At 41.4% G+C, this 21,020-nt stretch overlaps 1 protein-coding gene and 1 non-coding gene across 5 annotated transcripts in view; both read left to right on the forward strand.

Annotated features, from left to right (window-relative positions):
- The window catches only part of AIM2 (absent in melanoma 2), a 125,697-nt gene that overhangs the window by 30,159 nt on the left and 74,518 nt on the right, over nt 1–21,020 (forward strand). For 2 of the 4 annotated variants that reach the window (XM_054527238.2, XM_054527214.2), the window contains exon 1: nt 10,331–11,116. The exons of 1 other annotated variant lie outside the window; for it this stretch is intronic. The gene's annotated coding sequence lies outside the window, so the exon portion shown is untranslated. Of the gene's footprint in view, nt 1–10,324; nt 11,117–21,020 lie in introns of those variants that run through there. One more of the 4 variants, XM_054527269.2, reaches the window with a different exon arrangement.
- Nucleotides 16,425–16,498, forward strand: TRNAR-UCU (transfer RNA arginine (anticodon UCU)). The gene has a single exon. It is a non-coding gene; the product is annotated as a tRNA-Arg (tRNA).

Genomic DNA, 21,020 nt, shown 5'->3' on the forward strand with positions numbered 1-21,020 from the left:
GTTTTGGCTTTTGAGTGATTTGGAAAATGCTGAACCATGAAAAGAAATAGTGGAATTAGGAGAAGCTTTTTGTGGAGTGTAGTATTTTGGAATGAAGGAGGATTAGTGTCTTACTTGAGGCTGCTAAAACAGAATACCATAAACTATGTGGCTTAAACAACAGACTTTGGTTTCTCACAATTCTGGAGGCTGGGAAGTCCAAGATCAAGGTACTGGTGGATTTGATTCCTGTTGCGTGTCCTCTTCCTGGTTTGCAGCCACCTTCTCAATGTGTCTTCACGTGGTGGAAAAAGAGATTGTTTCCCTGTATCTCTTCTTATAATGACACTAATTCCATTTATTAGGGTTCCACTTTCATGACCAAATCACCTCTCATAGGACTCATATCTAAATACATCAGGGATTAGAGTGTTAACATCTAAATTTGCAGGAGACATAATCAATTCGTAACAATTTTGTTAGATTACATTGAGTTTAAGCTGAGGGCAACCCATCAAGTAGGAAATATTGAATAGACTGGATATGAAAACTGGAGCTCTGGAGAAAGTTGAATATTCTACCACTTTGAAGTAGACGAGCAGAAGAAGACTAAAGTTCTCAGTGTCATTTTAAGAGTTCCCATCTAACATTTGCATTACAAAAATCAAGAACTGTGGTATTATAGGATGATATGTGGCTAGGAGGACAAAGACCTGTTCTAGTGGTTTTGATTGTTGATTCTTTTTCTTTGGTAAACATACATTGAACAACTACCATGTGCCAGGCACTGCCCAGACTATCAAAGATAAAAAAAACTCAAGTTTCTCTCTCTCTGGTAGGAACAGAGATTCACAAAATTGAGTACATTGCAGAGTGCTCAATCCTCCGATAGCCATATGCACAGGGTGCAGTAATGGTGTGAAGATGGGTGTGATCCAGTCTGCTTGGGGTTGTGGTGGATGTCAGGGAAGATATTATAAAAAATGAGGTGATTGAAACTGAGTCTCCAAGGAGGAAGAACAGTCTTCCAGACAGATGTGAGGGTGGAGACATGAGAAAGGCATTCCAAAAAGAGAATCCGTTGCAGCATACCAAGTCATATTAGTATGGAAAAGGAACCTTTTTTTTTTTTTCATTTTGGGAACTCTAAGTACTTATTGTAAAATGTAAGCTGAGAGGGGAGGCTGGAGGATAATAGTAACTGATGTTGCAAAAATGGACAGGAATCAGATCACAGATGGCTTTTAGGCTCTTCTTTAGACAAGAGAGAACTTTAAGGGGTTTTGCCTTCAAGAAAAATTATAATTGCTCTGTTGGTGGTGTGGCTGATTGGCAGAAAGGGAGCAGCAATGGTTACAGGTAGACAAGTGAGGGATTATTAAAATATCAAATAGTCCTGGCTGCATCTTCCTGATACCAAAGCCTGGTAGAAACACAACAAAAAAAGAGAATTTTAGACCAATATCCCTGATGAACACTGATGCGAAAATCCTCAATAAAATACTGGCAAACCGAACCCAGCAGCACATCAAAAAGCTTACCCATCATGATCAAGTCAGCTTCATCCCTGGGATGCAAGGCTGGTTCAACATAGACAAATCAATAAACGTAATCCATCACATGAACAGATCCAACGACAAAAACCACGATTATCTCAATAGATTCAGAGAAGGCCTTTGACAAAATTCAACACCCCTTCAAGCTAAAAACTCTCAACAAAGTATTGATGGAAGGTATCTCAAAATAATAAGAGCTATTTATGACAAACCCACAGCCAATATCATACTGAATGGGCAAAAACTGGAAGCGTTCCCTTTTAAAACCGGCACAAGACAAGGATGCCCTCTCTCACCACTCCTGTTTAACATTGTATTGGAAGTTCTGGCCAGGCCAATCAGGCAAGAGAAAGAAATGAAGGGTATTCAATTAGGAAAAGAGGAAGTCAAATTGTCCCTGTTTGCAGATGACATGATTGTATACTTAGAAAACCCCATCTTCTCAGCCCCAAAACTCCTTAAGCTGATAAGCAACTTCAGCAAAGTCTCAGGATACAAAATCAATGTGCAAAAATCACAAGCATCCTTATACACCAATGACAGACAAACAGAGAGCCAAAACATGAGTGAACTCCCATTCACAATTGCTACGAAGAGAATAAAATACCTAGGAATCCAACTTACAAGGGATGTGAAGGACCTCTTCAAGGAGAACTACAAAGCACTGCTCAAGGAAATAAAAGAGGACACAAACAAGTGGAAAAACATTCCTTGCTCATGGATAGGAAGAATCAATATCGTGAAAGTGGCCATACTGCCCGAAGTAATTTATAGATTCAATGCCATCCCCATCAAGCTACCAATGACTTTCTTCACAGAATTGGAGAAAACTACTTTAAAGTTCATATGGAACTAAAAAAGAGCCCACATTGCCAAGACAATCCTAAGCAAAAAGAACAAAGCTGGAGGCATCACGCTACCTGACTTCAAACTATATTACAAGGCTACGGTAACCAAAACAGCATGGTACTGGTACCAAATCAGATATATAGACCAATGAAACAGAACAGAGGCCTCAGAAATAACACCACACGTCTACAACCATCTGATCTTTGACAAACCTGACAAAAACAAGAAATGGGGAAAAGATTCCCTATTTAATAAGTGGTATTGGGAAAACTGGCTAGCCATATGTAGAAAGCTGAAACTGGATCCCTTCCTTACACCTTTTACAAAAATTAATTCAAGATGGATTAAAATACTTAAACATAAGACCTAAAACCATAAAAACCCTAGAAGAAAACCTAGGCAATACCATTCAGGACATAGGTATGGGCAGGGACTTCATGACTAAAACACCAAAAGCAATGGCAACAAAAGCCAAAATTGACAAATGGGATCTAATTAAACTAAAGAGCTTCTGCACAGCAAAATAAACTATCATCAGAGTAAACAGGCAACCTACAGAATGGGAGAAAAATTTTTGCAATCTACCCATCTGACAAAGGGCTAATATCCAGAATCTACAAAGAACTCAAACAAATTTACAAGAAGAAAACAACTCCATCAAAAAGTGGGCAAAGGATATGAACAGACACTTCTCAAAAGAAGATATTTATGCAGCCAACAGACACATGAAAAAATGCTCATCATCGCTGGTCATCAGAGAAATGCAAATCAAAACCACAATGAGATACCATCACACATCAGTTAGAATGGCGATCATTAAAAAGTCAGGAAACAACAGATGCTGGAGAGGACGTGGAGAAATAGGAACACTTTTACACTGTTGGTGGGAGTGTAAATTAGTTTAACCATTGTGGAAGACAGTGTGGCGATCCCTCGAGGATCTAGAACTAGAAATACCATTTGACCCAGCAATCCCATTACTGGTATATACCCAAAGGATTATAAATCATGCTACTATAAAGACACATGCACATGTATGTTTATTGTGGCACTATTCACAATAGCAAAGACTTGGAACCAACCCAAATGTGCATTGATGATAGACTGGATTAAGAAAATGTGGCACACATATACCATGGAATACTATGCAGCCATAAAAAGGATGAGTTCATGTCCTTTGTAGGGACATGGATGAAGCTGGAAACCATCATTCTCAGCAAACTATCACAAGGACAGAAAACCAAACACCGCATGTTCTCACTCATAGGTGGGAATTGAGCAATAAGAACACTTGGACACGGAGCAGGGAACATCACACACCGGGGCCCGTCAGAGGGTGGGGAGCTGGAGGAGGGATAGCATTAGGAGAAATACCTAATGTAAATGATGAGTTGATGGGTGCAGCAAACCAACATGGCACATGTATACCTATGTAATAAACCTGCACATTGAGCACATGTACCCTAGAACTTAAAGTATAATTTAAAAAAATAAGTAAATAAATAAATAAACAAACAAATAGTCCTGGCTGCAGAGGATGAACTATCTGAACTAAGCCAAGAGCAGTGGGAATGGAAAGTGAGGCATACATTTGAGAGCTATTAAAGAGACAGAGTGGATAGACCTTAGTAGCTGATTAAATTTGGAAGATAAAGTTTTAGGGAGAGGAGCCTTGACTCACTCCACATTTCTGGCTTAAGAGACTGGATGGCCAGTTTTGTCTCCCCAAAACTGTTTTTATCAAATCAATCTTCCTTCAATTTACTGTTATGTAGCCAATTCTGTTACTGTGGTTCAGATCTCCATTATATCTTACCTTGACTACTGAAAAAGCCTCTTCACTGTGCACTCTTGAAATTATCTGCTGCTGCCAGAGTGATCTTTCTAAAATGCAAATCAAATCATCGTTCTCCCTTACTTAAAACCCTTCACTGCCTCTGCATCTCCTACAGGATTACGGTTGACCTTTAACATGACATGTGTCGATCTGCATGGTCTGATTTTTGTTTCCACATGCCTTGTCACTTCCTGCCTGGGATTTTGAACTTCAGCAATATCTCTCATTTCTTGTAGTTTCTTACACAGACAATATGGTTTTTGCTGTATTTTTACTCGTGCTTTCCTGTCTTATCTCCTGGGCTCCCCCAACACACGCACACACACACACACACACACACACACACACAAAATCTCTCTCCCCATCCCTAACCTCTTCTTTTGCTCTGTTTACAGCTTTTCTTACTTTGAACCTCAGCTTAGGTCTGCAGCTCTAGAAAACGTTCTTAGACTCCTCAGACTGGATTCATTTTCCCATTTTTGTTTTTGTAGCATGCTGGACATATGATTTCTAGAGTTGGGCAACTTTGTTTCATGACTTTATTTTTCTGTTTTTGACTGTGATTTTTATTCAGAATAGACATGATATCATCATTATCTTTATATCTCCAATACTCAGCACATTTCTTATTATACAGTAGGTATTTATGGATTTATGGAGCAAATAAATTAATAAATGAGTAGGTGGATGATGGTAACCATTAATTAAACTAGTGGATTAGGCCGGGTGTTGTGGCTCACCCCTGTAATCCCAGAACTTTTGGAGGCCGTGGCGGGCGGATCACCTGAGATCAGGAGTTTGAAACCTGCCCAGCCAACATGGTGAAACCCTGTCTCTACTAAAATACAAAAATTAGCTGGGCATGGTGACAGGTGCCTGTAATCCCAGCTACTAGGGAGGCTGAGGCAGAACTGCTTAGCCCAGGAGGCAGAGATTGTAGTGAGCTGAGACTGCACCACTGCACTCCAGCCTGGGTGACAGAGCGAGATTCCATCTCAAAAAAAAAAAAGAATAAACTAGTGGATTATGAAGAACAGGTTTATGGGGAAATATAAGTTCTTATTCGTACATTTTGCAGTTGAGATCACTGTGAGTCACATAGGGATGGGAATCTAAAGGCAGCTGAGTATCTCAATCTGGATTTCATATGATATGTCTGATTTTAAGATAGAGATTTAAGGGTTTTCAGCTCGTAGCTGGTAGTACATATGGTACATATGCCATTTACAATCACCCAGGGAGAAGATATAAAGAAGAGCACCAAGGTACACTGTATGGCAGTGTTTTTGACCACAACTCATATACCTATATATATACATTCATATGTAGCTGATACAAAAATTTCATGAAACAATACATGGTCTTCTTAGAGGGTGATACCCTCGGCTATTTTCTATTCTATTCTGTCATATCCTATTCTATCATCTCTTTTCTCTGCTATTTAATAATATAAAAGTACTGCTAACCTTCTGGCTTGCAATCTGGTAAGTGTCACTCTTTGGAACACTGATATTTAAGAAGGAAGAGGAGGAGCTGGTGAAAGAGATTGAGAAGGAGGGACCGAGGGATAGGAGGTGAATGAGAAGAGAGTGGCATGCCCCAGAAGCAAGAGGAGTCAGCATTTCTAAGGGTGAAGATGGGGTCACTAGTGTGGAATGCTGCAGAAACGTGAAGTGAAACTATTGAATTTGACAATTAGCAACAAGCCATTAGTGATTTTAGTGAGGACATTTAACAGTCGCTAGAGTGGAGTCAGTTGAGGAATGGATGCGGTAAAGGGGAAAGAACCCAAGCATTGACTATTCTTCCTAAAACTAAAGACTGTCAGGCACTAGTCTACTAAAGATTTTCTCTTTCTTTATCACACTTATTTCTTATAATGACTTTACAAGATAGATGTTATTACTTCTGTAAATTTTTTTTTTTTTTTTTCGAGATGGAGTCTCGCACTGTCACCTGGGCCGGAGTGCAGTGGCACGATCTCGGCTCACTGCAACCTCTGCCTCCCAGCTTCAAGCGATTCTCCTGCCTCAGCCTCCCGAGTAGCTGGGATTACAGGTGTCTGCCACCACACCTGGCTAATTTTTTGTATTTTTAGTAGAGATGGGGTTTCACTGTGTTGGCTAGGTTGGTCTCGAACTCCTAACCTAGTGATCCACCTACCTTGGCCTCCCAAAGTGCTGGGATTACAAGTTTGAGCTACTGCACCCGGCCACTTCTATGGATTTTTAAAATCAGATAAATAATTTGAATCTCAGAGATCATTTAGGTGCCTTTAGGTGTCCGTCATCATACACAGCTGAGATTCAAACCCTGGGTATCCCAACTTGAAAGTCTATAGTTTTCTAATTGGATCATAACTGTTTATCTATTTTTGTGATATTGGATACATGATTTAATTTCTGTGGTTCTGAGTTTATTAATCTATGTAGTTACAGATGGAGAGGCTTGACAAAAATTACAGACTACAGAAATATAGAGTATAAAGAGCAAACATTCACCCACTTAGCATTATCAGTTTGATCTTTAAATTAGTTTTTCTCTAAATTTATAAAAGTAATAAGAATATGTGACAAAAATTCAGCTGATCCATGAATAAAAGAGACTTGATTATTTTAAAACCCTTTTCCATTTTGAGCATTCTGTGATTCCAATAAGAGGTTATTTGATGCTTTTGATTTTCTAGTTTACCAGTTAAGAATAAATGCAAAGCGTTCTGCTCTTCCCTTCCCTGCACTCTTTGTGTAAAGATTATGTTGGAGATTCCCCTCAATAAAATAATGGCAAAGCAAATCCAGCAGCACCTCAAAAAGGTTATTCACCACGATCAAGTCAGCTTCATCCCTGAGATGGATTCAACATATGCAAATCAATAAACATAATCCATCACATAAACAGACCCAATGACAAAAACCATATGATTATCTGAATAGATGCAGACAAGGCCTTCGATAAAATTCAACATCCCTTCAAGCTAAAAACACTCAATAAACTAGGTACTGATGGAACATATCTCAAAATAATAAGAGCTATTTATGACAAACCCACAGCCAATATCACACTGAGTGGGCAAAAGCTGCAAGCATTCCCTTTGAAAACTGGCACAAGACAAGGGTGCTCTCTCTCACCACTCCTATTCAACATAGTATTGGAAATTCTGGCCAGGGCAATCAGGCAAGAGAAAGAAATAAAGCATATTCAAATAGGAAGAGAGGAAGTCAAATTATCTCTGTTTGCAGATGACATGATTGTATATTTAGAAAACCCCACCGTCTCAGCCCCAAAACTCCTTAAGCTGATAAGCAACTTCAGCAAAGTCTCAGGATACAAAATCAATGTGCAAAAATGACAAGCATTCCTATACACCAGTAACAGACAAACAGAGAGCCAAATCATGAGTGAACTCCCATTCACAATTGCTACAAAGAGAATAAAATACCTAGGAATCCAACTTACAAGGGATGTGAAGGACCTCTTCAAGGAGAACTACAAAGCACTGCTCAAGGATATAAAAGGGGACACAAACAAATGGAAAAACATTCCTTGCTCATGGATAGGAAGAATCAATATCGTGAAAATGGCCATACTGCCTGAAGTAATTTATAGATTCAATGCTGTTCCCATCAAGCTACCATTGACTTTCTTCACAGATTTACAAAGAACTACTTTAAATTTCACATGGAACCAAAAAAGAGCCCGCATTGCCAAGACAATCCTAAGCAAAAAGAACAAAGCTGGAGGCATCACGCTACCTGACTTCAAACTATATTACAAGGCTACAGTAACCAAAACAGCATGGTACTGATACCAAAACAGATACATAGACCAAAGGAACAGAACAGAGGCCTCAGAAATAATGCCACACATATACAACCATCTGATCTTTGGCAAACCTGACAAAAACAAGCAATGGGGAAAGGATTCCCTATTTAACAAATGATGTTGGGAAAACTGGCTAGCCATATGCAGAAAACTGAAACTGGACCCCTTCCTTACACCTTATACAAAAATTAACCCAAGATGGATTAAAGACTTAAACATAAGACCCAAAACCATAAAAACCCTAGAAGAAAATCTAGGCAGTACCATTCAGGACATAGGCATGGGCAAAGACTTCATGACTAAAACACCAAAAGCAATGGCAACAAAAGCCAGAATTGACAAATGGGATCTAATTAAATTAAAGAGCTTCTGCACAGCAAAAGAAACTCTCATCAGAGTAAACAGGCAACCTACAGAATGGGAGAAAATTTTTACAATTTATCCTTCTGACAAAGAACTAATATCCAGAATCTATAGGGAACATCAACAAATTTCCAAGAAAAAAACAAAGAAGCTCATCAAAAAGTGGACGAAGTATATGCACAGACACTTTTCAAAAGAAGCCATTTATGCAGCCAACAAACATATGAAAGAAAGCTCATCATCACTGGTCATTAGAGAAATGCAAATCAAAACCACAATGAGATACCGTCTCATGCCAGTTAGAATTTAAAAGTCAGGAAACAACAGATGTTGGAGAGGATGTGGAAAAATAGGAACACTTTTACACTGTTGGTGGGAGTGTAAATTAGTTCAACCATTGTGGAAGATGCAGTGGCGATTCCTCAAGTATCTAGAATTAGAAGTACCATTTGACCGAGCAATCCCATTACTGGATATATACCCAAAAGATTATAAACCATTCTACTATAAAGACACATGCACACATATGTTTATTGCAGCACTATTCACAATAGCAAAGACTTGGAACCAACTCAAATGTCCATCAATGTTAGATTGTATAAAGAAAATGTGGCACATATACACCATGGAATACTGTGCAACTATAGAAAAGAATGAGTTCATGTCCTTTGCAGGGACATGGAAGAAGCTGGAAACCATCATTCTCAGCAAATTAACACAGGAACAGAAAACCAAACACCACATCTTCTCACTAATAGGTGGGAGTTGAACAATGAGGACATATGGGCACAGGAAGAGGAACATCACACACTGGGGCCTGTTGGGGGGTCGGGGGCAAGGGGAGGAATAGCGTTAGGAGAAATACCTAATGTAGATGACGGGTTGATGGGTGCAGCAAACCACCATGCCACATGTATACCTATGTAACAAACCTGCATGTTCTGGACATGTATCCCAGAACTTAAAGTTTAATAATTAAAAAAAAAGATATGTTGGGGATTCCAAACAAATATCTCAACATACTGATTTCATTTCCTTGGATATATACCCAGTAGTGGGATTGCTGGATCCTATGGTAGCTCTATTTTTAAATGTCTTAAGAACCTTCATACTGTTTTCCATAATGGCTAGCTAGAGTTAACCATTCCACAGTGTATATGTACTTCAATATACCATGTTGTGCATAGTAAAAACATACAATATTATAGGTCAATTTAAAAAAATAAAAATAAAAATTTAAGAAGAGTGACTCAGTAACACTGTAGTGAAATTTTAAAAAGCACCAAATTAGGAGTTGGAAAACCTGGAATGGAGGACCAGATTTGTGAATGCCAAGCTGACTGATCTTGAGAAAGTTGTTTTATTTAATCTGGAAATCAGTTTCTTATGTCTTAAGGTAGCTGGGAGGGGATGAGCACTAAAGAAGAACCCATAGAGAGCTCTCTTACTCACCTGCCTGTGCTGTTTGTTCTCTTTTAAGCAGCACAACCTTTGACCTCACTCTGTGGCCCTTCTCAGGGCTGGCTGGCCATCCTGTCCTATGCTTAGGGCACTCTTCAATGGTTGCAAAAATTGGGAAGAAAGTTAGGGGGAAAGGTCTCAGAATTTTGTTTCCTGGAACAAATTGTAATGAAGGCAGCTGGTGCCTCTTAGCAGACACCTTCTGTTGAGGCCTCCCTGTAGAGGTCGCAGAAGTCAGGACACTGTATGGTAGCTCACCCTAGTCCCACCTCTTACAAGCTGAGTTACTTTGGGCAAGCCACCTAATGTCTTTGATCAAGGTTCTTCTTTTGTAAAAGAAAAATAATGATGATCACTCTTCCAACAATCTAGGAAAGTTCTGATGATAAAATGAGACAATTCAAAATATGTTTATTATCATTATTACTATCATTGATACTGTTTCTTAGAATCATAGGTAGCATGAGAAGGCCTTGGAAATTCAGCTACTACCTTCTAAAGGAGGAGAATATAAAGGAGATGAGCTGGCCAACTCAAGGTAAAATGCCTCCCCTGGACCCTGTCTTCCATGTGGAGACTTGATGTTCTTCAGGGACAGACTTGAAAAGAGCCACTTCTGCTGTATAAGAATGAACCATGTATAGACCCTTCTGTAATTTGTCAGACATAAGGTTCTTGTGTAAGGACAAGTTTAGTCTCTAGGATTGAAACTTTCATGGTCACGCTCTTTGGTTTAATTAAAGTGATGGACTGTGAAAGATGAACAGCTTTCTTCTCTTGCCATTGCCGAGGAGTCTGCCTCACTATGTAACCCTCAAGGCTTTCTCCAGGCTGAATGGGAAGTGGGACTGAAGTAGGGGACAGATAGCAAAAGCCTAATTTACTCATAATATTAGGCAAAAAACAATGTTCTTGAATCCCTTGGCCTATAATCATAGAATCCTTGACCCTTTAAGGATCTCTCTTCTAATTCTTTGGCATCTGGCCTAGGGTATCTGGCCCTTTAAGGATCAGGGGCCCCATAGTGGCTAAAGATTAAGAAGCCCGGTTGCCAGTCCATTCCCATGGCAACTCAGTGCCATGGGGATTAGCAGGGCCCTATTCAGGGCCTCCCAGTTTTAAAGCCAGTGGCACACACAGTCCCAGGCAAAGAAGTAAAACAAATATAGGTGTGTTGTAGAGTCAGGCAGAACCCAGAACGTCTGGAGATGAATGTAGGGAAGAAGGAAGGACCAGCAAGTTCTTCTGGGTAAGCCTCAGGAATCTGGTACTGTATGGATGGGATGGAAGGAGATTTAGAAGGATAGGTACTACAAGTTGAAGATGTAAGGAGATGAGATAAAGACTAAAAGGATGGTGGGCAAGTAAAGTGGTCTGAAGAATGAAATCTGGAGGAAAGAAAAAGAAGGCCTGAGGATGAAGGGCTGACAATAACAAAGACTCTAAGTCCAAGCAGTAGATTTTAACAATAGAGGAATTTAGAGGCCTGGGAAACTCAGAGTGCCTTGAGGATGATGGCTAAATTGGGCAGAGACAGAGAAGAGCAGTGGGCTGAATCTAAGGAAGACTGGGAACAATGAGTTTGGCCAATGTGTTTGGTGTAGATGGATCCTAGGGCAGATGAGAACAGATAATGACATGGCCAATAAATCGGGCATTATAGAGATTACACGGTAAAGTATTAGGGAATGCCAGTTGCAGAAAGTGGGGAAAGTGAAATGGACAGAAATGAGGAAAGGTGTGGACAGAAGTGAGAAGAACATTTTAAAGCAGGAAATGCCTAAGGGTTATATACCCCAAGGAAGAAGGAGACATTGATGGGGATGGCAAGAAGAAAATATAAGAAGACAGGACTGGGGATCTACACAAGCAGGTGATGGCTTGGGGTTAGAAACAGCAGGATAGAGGGTCCTGATTCTAAGGAGGATAAGGGAGAGTGAGCTAGAAAGTTAGCACCAGGAATCACCTTATTGGTTGGGTTTGGGTGAAGCAGAAAGTTTTCCCCCAAACTTCCCAGAAAGATCTGATGGGACATGACAACCTACTGCCCTCCCATTTATTGAACACTACTAGTTTCCTCATCCTTCTTGACCAAAGAGATACTTCATGTCCTTAGAGACACACTCTCTAGAATTCTTTTTTTTTTTTTTTTTTTTTTTGAGGGGACGGTGTCTCACTCTGTCACCAGGCTGGAGTGCAGTGGCGTGATCTTGGCTCACTGCAACCTCTGCCTCCCGGGTTCAAGCAATTCTCCTGCCTCAGCCTCCCGAGTAGCTGGGACTACAGGCACGCACCACCATGCCCAGCTAATTTTTATATTTTTAGTAGAGACGGGGTTTCACCATATTGGCCAGGATGGCCTCAATCTCTTGACCTCGTGATCCGCCTGTCTTGGCCTCCCAGAGTGCTGGGATTACAGGCATGAGCCACCATGCCTGGCCTCTAGAACTCTTTAAATGGCTTCCTGGAGAATCTGTCAGAGGTGGGTGGGAGGCAATAAGGAAAGGGAGATTCTATCTCCAGATTTCTCAGCATTTCTCAGACTCCCTTAGGGAGTTGACCTCTGTATGGACTCTCTTGTGACCTTGACTAGCCCTGGAGGTCCAGCCCATTGTTAAGATAGATTGGTTCTGGGTCTACTTTTGGAAAGGCTTGAGAGACCTCTATAGCTCAGTTTGACTGGGCTAGACCTGGAATGGTTTCTGAAAGTTGGATGGGATGATGAAAGGATCATTTGTTCCGTATTTGTCTTTCCTTGGCTTGATTCTCATGCTCAATTGTTACCTGGATTATCTCATTTCTTCCCTCTTCAAGTATGAGAAAGGGGACTGAGGAGAAAGGAACAATCTGCAGTCAGGCTCACAGGCTAGGAGGGAGGAAAGATAGACTTGGGAACATAAATGCTTTATTATGATGGGTCAGAAAATGCATAATAGGCATGGAGAAATGAATATGGGGCAAGACCTCCTGAAGATGAAGTGTCTGGAAAAGGACTGAAGGGCTGTTGCATTGTGGGTATGTATGTCCACTTTACCCTTCCTTAAGATGTTCGAGTTATGACTTGAACATCTGCACAGTAGGTCTCACTCTATAGGCCTGACATTGCAAAGCACCTTTTCCAGCCTTCCTGGGAGGTACTCACAGGAGGAAAGACCTGGTCTAACTCCTTAGGGGTGAGATAGTAAGAGGGAGCTGATAGCAGGTAGGAACATGAGAAGATGGTATATGGTAACACTTCTAGAAGTTGTGCTCACAATAGATGTGGATTAATAAGGTTTACGGCATCATAAGGCCTGGGAGATGAAAGTATAGTATGTAAGGGCTGTGCTATCTAAATGACAAATTCACTGTCTTACTCCATGTAATAGCCCTTAGAATTTAAAATACGGACTAGTTGGTATAGGAACCTTTAGAAAAGCTGTAAGTAAGACTGCAGTAGGATGTAGGATTTAATTGGACCAAAGGGAAAATTTGAAGGGCATTTATTGTATGTATCCCAGCAACACCTTGTGAATGAAATAGTGTATGAGCATCACTAGTTTGTCTGTAGGGTCACAAAGTGGTATTCAATTAGAGGTATGAGTAATGTTTGAGTCACAGATCTTTGGAGAATTAAATCAGTACGGATTTTTTTTTGGAAGGTGAATATACTTTTCTTCCAGAGAGTTTACGTAAACATGAATGACATACAGACAGTTTAAAAGAAGAAAAAGATGTACTGGCTTCAATCATTTTGAGTGACTTGACTTCACCTTTCCTGCCCTTTAAAACTGTAGATTTATTTGATTGTTTTTCTTCTTATTTTAAATTAAAACCTAGTTTAAAGACATTATTGATACTATCAAGAGGCTTTGTCTGTTTTATGGATGATAAAACAAAATCAGATGTCAGAGAGACATCTCTTATTTGAAAGAAGTCCTCAGACAAAGTCCAGAGTACTTTTGTTGATATACATTATAAGTATAAGGAGAGACTTGTTGGTGGGGGGCATTTTTGCTGGAATGAAGAGATTTCTTTGGAGTGGTGAGAGGAAGATGAAGGAAGGGTATTCAAAGGGAAAGAAGCAACCCAGTCAATAGAGTTGAGAATTAACTCATGGAATAGAGGAAGAAAGGGGACAAACACTCTGCCTCATGAAATCTCAGCTGATCTTTATCATTAGTGCCCCTAGTTTATAATAAGGAAATGGAAGATCAGAGTTAAGGAATTTTCTCAGAGTCTCAAACCAAGTAAGTTATACAACTTCCTATGAGGATGGATCTTTCTGCTCCCAGGGTTACAGCCTTTGTGTGGACTTGCAAATTGTTATTTTATGTGGTGAGTAATAAGATTGATTCCTTCTTTTCTCCCATACATGTTTCAGGGTCATTCCTACGTTGGAATTTGCCTGTGGGATTCTCGAGAGTAGAACCATGCCATGATATATCTCTCCATCATTGTATTCCCAGCAGCAAGTGGGAACATTACAGATAATGAATGAAGCTCATGGAGGGAGTTGGAGAGCTGGGACTCTTTATTCAGGTTGTAGACAACACATGATCTTATAAGAAGCAGTGATACTTTGGATGTCACTCAGGGGGCTGATAGATTTCTTGGCTATAAGACAATATCTTTATGAAGAAGTGTGTGTGTGTGTGTGTGTGTGTGTGTGTGTGTGTACACTGAGCCTGGCAGGAAGTATCTTGAGAGTCTAGCTTTTCCTTTCCCTTACATTGGAATGGTTCCTTGCTAGCCTGTGCTGTTAACCTTCCCTTTACAACCATATAGTCCCCTTGACTAACTCTTTCATCAGCACCTTGTTACTAGCCACTCAGAGTGATACAGTCTCTGGATAGAAAGGTCTATTCTGTGCCTTCTTGTTTCAAGTCTATAATAGACACAATCAGTCTCACTTTTCTGAGCTCCCATCTCTAGGTCGTAGATGGAAGGCAAGCCTGGTTGGAGTAGCTGCTTTCCCCCATGTGTTAGAAAGAGCCTTTTGCTTATATTTCTGATCCGACTGAATTGCCTTGGTTATGTTCTCTACCATGTCTCATTCCTGGGGCTATATGAATGGGTAGGGAAGTGGGAGATGTTGTAATTGTAGTCTTAGGGTCAGAAAGCCCTTAAGGGTTTTCTAATCTAATCGTTTCATTTAGTCATATTGTTTCTTTACTTGGCCATCACCTGGCCTCACAGGTTAGAAATAACTATCTTGTATGATTGGAGTTGGCTGGCAGTGTCCAGAGCTGGGGGCTGTGGAGACACACAGTGAGGGAGAAGGAGGGGTATCTGAGTTGGCTCTCTGCTTTTATTGTAATCTTTTGATGAGGAGTGGGGTGGTGAACACAATCAGTCTTTAAATCAATGCATTGTCATTGGGAGCATAGAATCCAATTATTCCCATGTGTCTGGGAACCAAATAGGAGAAAATGAGCTGAAAGTGAGGTAAGAAGGATTTAGATTAGACATTCAGAAGAATGGGCTCAGTGGAAATTATAAACAACAGTGATTATGGAATTGTCTTCTCTGAGAGGCTTCTAAAAATAGAAATCATTTTCTTGGATCCGAGCTGGGTACAGAGGTCTTTATATATGGTTATGGAGGGTTGGTCACTTTGATTGTACTAGGATACTTGTAAAAAGCACAGGCAGCTGAGAAATCCTTGTTCTTCAAAGTAGGTAGCCCTGGGGAAAAAGGCTGTCAGGGACTCGGGGCTGAGCAAGGTGGGGGAAAGAGATACAGGAGGGCTGTGTGAGGACATCTACTTCATCAGAGATCTGCCACTCTCACCCTCCAGCCCTATGTGTACACACCCACTCTTCCTCCCTCTCTCTCTCATACACACTCTCTCACACATATATGTTCACACATACTTACACACTGAACACACACACTGAACACTGTTTTTTCTTCACTCCCATGCTTAATTCTAGTGAAGATGCTGAAGGAACATCACATCAGACTCCTTGTACCTCTTGCCTGGGCTTGACAGATACAGTTCTTATTGCTGAGAACCAGACCAGTCTCTTAGAACTCAGCTGCCATTCTCTGCTGCCGTTGTTCACAGTGTTCCTTTACGGAAGCAGCTCCTTTGTCTCTGGGATCGAGGGTTTTCCTGAATCCCTAAGCGTTGCCCAGCCCCTGTCTGAGAATAGCTGGACTGGGATGAAACCACAGTGAGGGAGTGGGGGTGGAGGTAGAGATGGCTTCTGCGTTTTCTGCAGGGTTGGGTGCACTCTGCTTAATTAGCATGAGAATCGAGAGATTTTCGTATCATCCCTAAGGGATGGAGAGGAAAGGAGAGCAAGGCTCTAGTTCTGTCCTGTTCAATCAGGGATTCTGAGTCTGGGAAATTGACTGCTGTCACATTCCTCCAATCCTCTGGGGACCATCGGACCCAGAGTATTGAGAAAAGCTTTGATGAAGCCGGCTGGTGGATCTCCACTCCAGATTTTCCAGCTGTCCCTGTCCCCCCCCCCCAACCACCGCTCAGAGAGCAGGATGCTGAGATGGCTCGGTGATGCAGAAGGTATGTGCTTTTTCAGTTCTGGTGCTGATGCTGTGTGTGTGGTGAGGTCTCTGTGGCGCAATGGACGAGCGCGCTGGACTTCTAATCCAGAGGTTCCGGGTTCGAGTCCCGGCAGAGATGGTCACCTGGCAGGTGCCTCTTTTATTTTGACTACTGTCGTGTTCGGTTGATAATTATATTTATTCCTCCCTGGAGGCTATAGGGGAGAGAAAGGAAACCCTTTTCCTTGAGAATCCTGGACCTTCTCTCCTTTTGTGTCCCCTCCCTCTTCATTCTTTCTGTATTCCTCTCTTACAGATTTTCATTGTCTAGTAGAGGCTCAGATGTCTGCTGCATCTCTCTGTTCAGCCCGACTGACACAGCATTTGAATCCTTTACTTCACAGTTAGGTAATTGGCACATAGTGACCAAGACGCAAAGTCACAGGTTTTGGAACTACTGTGATTCCCTCCTTTGACCTCTGAGACCACAAAAGGGCAGATTGTCCCATATGACAATGAGGAAATGTCCAACTGTCCTCTGAGGTAACACCTTCCTTGACCAGGGTTATCATTTGGTGGATGTCAGGATGTCTCTGCATGACGGGGTCATGCAGAGGATAGTTTCTTGCATTGTCTGTCAGCTACACTTTTTCATTCCTGAGACTTTTTGTGCTCAAGCTCATCACTCCCTTTCTGATCTATCAGGTGAAATGTAATCATTGCTGTTTGTCTCAGTGGAATAAACCACAGAGCAACACACTAATTACCAGCAGCAAGCTGGATGAGCTTGTCCCCAGAAACTCGAAGGTTCTATACTTAAATGCTGTTTACTGTGAAAAGTTTGTACCCCTTTCTGTTTGTAGGACAAACTTCAAGTATTTTATCTGAATGTTATTTCCGTAATTCCTGATTTTCAAAAAGCCGTGTTCTCACCACCTCACTCCTCCCTTGTTCATTTTTGCTGTCTCCTTGTCTTGTCTAATGGGCCACATTTAGCCAGATTGGGAACTTGGTCAGATTGTGTGATGTAGCTTGGATTTCTATTTTGGGCTGGTCTGGCTCTCTCCCTTGCATATTGCTACCTCTAGCTTATTAGCTAGAGGGAGCTGCCCCTGCCAGGAACCGACCTCCACCTCAGGTGAACCCAGGAATCCTGAGAAGATACGTTTCCCAGGACTGCTGGGGAGACTCAGCATCTCTCCCACGCGGGACTCTGGACGGGCGACCAGAGGACACAGCCGTGCACTTGCACTCTAAGGAAGCTGAGGTGGGGGAGGCGGGAAAGTCCACAGAGGAGTTTAAAGCAGCCATGCCAAAAGGTAAGGGGAATTGACAGGGTAAACACAAGGACCCTGGAGGGAGATTGATGTTTGCTGCTTCCATGTGTGCGTGTTTATAGCAAATGGAAACTTTTGAAATTCTCTTGAAGTAGTATGGTACTTTAAAGACTTAAAGTACCATACTTAGTCTTAAAGAAGACTAGACTTCTTCTAGTAAGAGCTAACATGGCTTTACATTTCTGGGTTACCTTGGTGGAAGGCCAATTCAGATGTTATCTATCTCCCACTGGTCCCATAGATATGCCCTTTGGAGGACATGGTGTGGACCAGAAGTTCCTGGGCATTCTTTCCTGGAGCCTTTTGTTTATTGTTAACTCAGCCTATCCTAGATATTTTTGCTTTAAGCTCTGGTCTGAAAGGAAACATTAGTGTGTGGTAGTGGTGGGGGAAGGGAGTTCAGGAAAGGGGTATGTCACATCTTTCCACCATAGTCTGGAACACTGCATACATCTTCCTGATTCTCCCTCTATCATAGCATGGTGGTGGAGGTGCTTAACCATGAGAATTCCAAGAGGGTAAGGATATTACTTCCGTATCACTGTTAAAATTCGGCGCAAGGGCCCACTCTATGGTTTGCTCATTTCTAGAGTCTTTCTGGAAATAATGATCAGACTTCATGGAATTGTGAGGGCTGGGGATGAGGTGGAAACAGGGCGGGTATGTGTGCCCAAATAGACAATGTGTTGGGATTTGTTTAAATGTTTGATCAGAATCTGATAGAGCCAGCTCTTTATGTGAAGTTCTATACCTGTGAGAATTAAAATCCACAGGTAATTCCCCAAGCCTGATTTTGTCTTGTCATTTCTATTCCCTATCTTGGAGTCAGAAGACCTTGGTATAAGAAACAGCTTTGCCAAGTTGCTGAACATCTGCATTTTAATTTGCTTATGTATTTAAAAAAAGAGTATATTATCTTTCCTACAAGTATAAAAAATGGATGAAAAGTTTGTTATACAGCGCTGTGCAAATATAGAGGCTATGTTAGTTTTCAAGTTGCTTTTGTCTTTCTCCCAAGCATATGGGGAGGGTACCTGGACACAAAGTGGGGAAAGGAAAGGGTCTGAATGCTCAGCCCCTGCCTGGAACATCCAGGGTGGCTGTGTGTCATCAGCGGGGGCAGATGCCGCCCTGTGCTACCCTAAGAGATCTGATTGGACTTTTCTAGCTGGCAGGATCCTTCAGAGAGCATGTGGTCCCTCTGTGCCTTAGATAGGAGACTTTATCTCAGCCAAGTAGGTAGGGGGTCCTCCTGGCTACTCCACTCAAGGGAACTAGAAGCTTCTGCTTATTTAACTATTGCCTAGCCTTCAACTCTCTTCATCCTGAGGGGTGGTGTTTTGGAGACTTGAAGGATATCACCAGGACTGGGGAAAAGATTTTCCACATGAGTAAAAATTCTTCTGTGTGTGATAACAATTTTCTTCTGAATACATAAGGGATATCTCCTAATTTATGAATATCATAATTACTGTATTTTAAACATACTCAGAATATAAAATAGAAATGGGTGTGTTTTTTATAAAGTCACTTCACTGTAGAACTCAAATACTTCAGAGTTGCTGGAGCTGATCATTAATTGAAAAGTATGCAGGCAAGATGTGTGTTATTTATTATTGTATTCTCAGTGCCTGAAATATGGTAGGCATTTGATGGATATATTTGAAAGAATTAATGCTGACTTCGATTGACTATAAATTATATAGATAGGAAAGAGAAAGAGATTACTCCTAGCTTCCAGGGAGCAGGAGCACAGACAGTATCTTCAGGCATTAATTCACTTATTTAACAAATATTCGTCAAGCACCCACTTCGTGCCACTTCCCATTATTCCAGGCACCAAAATAGTAGATTCCACCTTCTTCGTGGAATACATATTCCCATGATGGAAACAAATGACAGACAGGTAAATAAATATTATAATAGCTAATAGCATTTTAGGTAGTGATATGTGCTATGGAGGAATTTAAAGGATGCTTGGGGATGGAGAGTGATGTGATGAATGATGGTTGTGGAAGACCTCTCAGAGGAGGTGGCTTTTGAGTGAAGACCTGAGTGAAGTGAGAGAGGACAATGAGATTTAGGGGATGGGCATTTCACATAGAGAAACAGCAAGAGCAGAGACTCTGATGTGGGCACCAGCCTGATTGGAAAGCTGAAAGGTCATTGTGGTGGAGTGGGAGGGAGTGATGGGAAGAGTTGGGTTTAGAGTTTGATACAGGGCACATCATCTAGGACAATGTTCTCAACCCTATCACATCCAACTCTGCCTTGTTAGGTCCATTATTTTTTCAATTCTTCTCTACTAACCAGCAATGAAGTTCATAGATAACATAACTTTCCCATGCCCGTAATGAAAACAAATCAATATCATACCCTAATTGTAATGTAAGAGAGGAATAAAAGGAAATAAACTTATAATAAATAGTATACATTTTAGCACGTAAATGCCATACCAGCACCCTTGCACCTATATGAAGAACCACCCTGAACGCAACAGGTACATGTGCAGACCAGTGCAGGCATGCTGCACTGCTGACTTAAATCTCATGAAGGATGTCGTTCACCAGCAGTGTCATGGTTTTCCAGACTGGTGAACACTTTTGGATACATTTTTGATCAAAACAAAGTAAGTCTTCTTGCAAAATGCACAGTACTTTGCATTCCTGGAAAATTTAGGAAGTTTTAAATCATGCAGAAAACTCTCTAACGTTTAAAAACAAGTTAGACTCTAAGCTCAGATACCAACACATAGGTTTTATTTTTGTTTGTTTGTTTGTTTGTTTGAGATGGAGTCTTGCTCTGTCACCAAGGCTGGAGTGCAGTGGTGTGATCTCAGCTCACTGCAACCTCCACCTCCTGGGTTCAAGCGATCCTCCTGCCTCCGCCTCCTGAGTAGCTGGGAGTACAGATGCGCACCAGCACACCCGGCTAATTTTTGTATTTTTAGTAGAGATGGGGTTTCACCATGTTGGCCAGGCTGGTCTTGAACTCCTGAGATCAAGTGATCCACCCGCCTCGGCCTCCCAAAGTGCTGGGATTACAGGCGTGAGCCACCATGCCCAGCCCCAGCACATAGGTTTTAATCGGTCATTCAGGAGTATACATCATGGGTCAATTCTTCTTTGTGAGAGATGCCATTACACATTCTGGGACTCATAAGTCCAGCATGCTCTTCCTCTCTACAGCTAACCGTGGCCCCCAATCATTATAACAACAAAAATGATTCCATCAAATTTTCAAACCACTTCTGAGGGGCAATTCCAGTGCCACTGGCAATCACTGACATAAGGCTTGGAGGTGAGGCTCTTCTAAATGTTAGTG

This window comes from Pongo abelii, chromosome 1, assembly GCF_028885655.2.
Source record: "Pongo abelii isolate AG06213 chromosome 1, NHGRI_mPonAbe1-v2.0_pri, whole genome shotgun sequence".
Classification (NCBI taxonomy): domain Eukaryota; kingdom Metazoa; phylum Chordata; class Mammalia; order Primates; family Hominidae; genus Pongo; species Pongo abelii.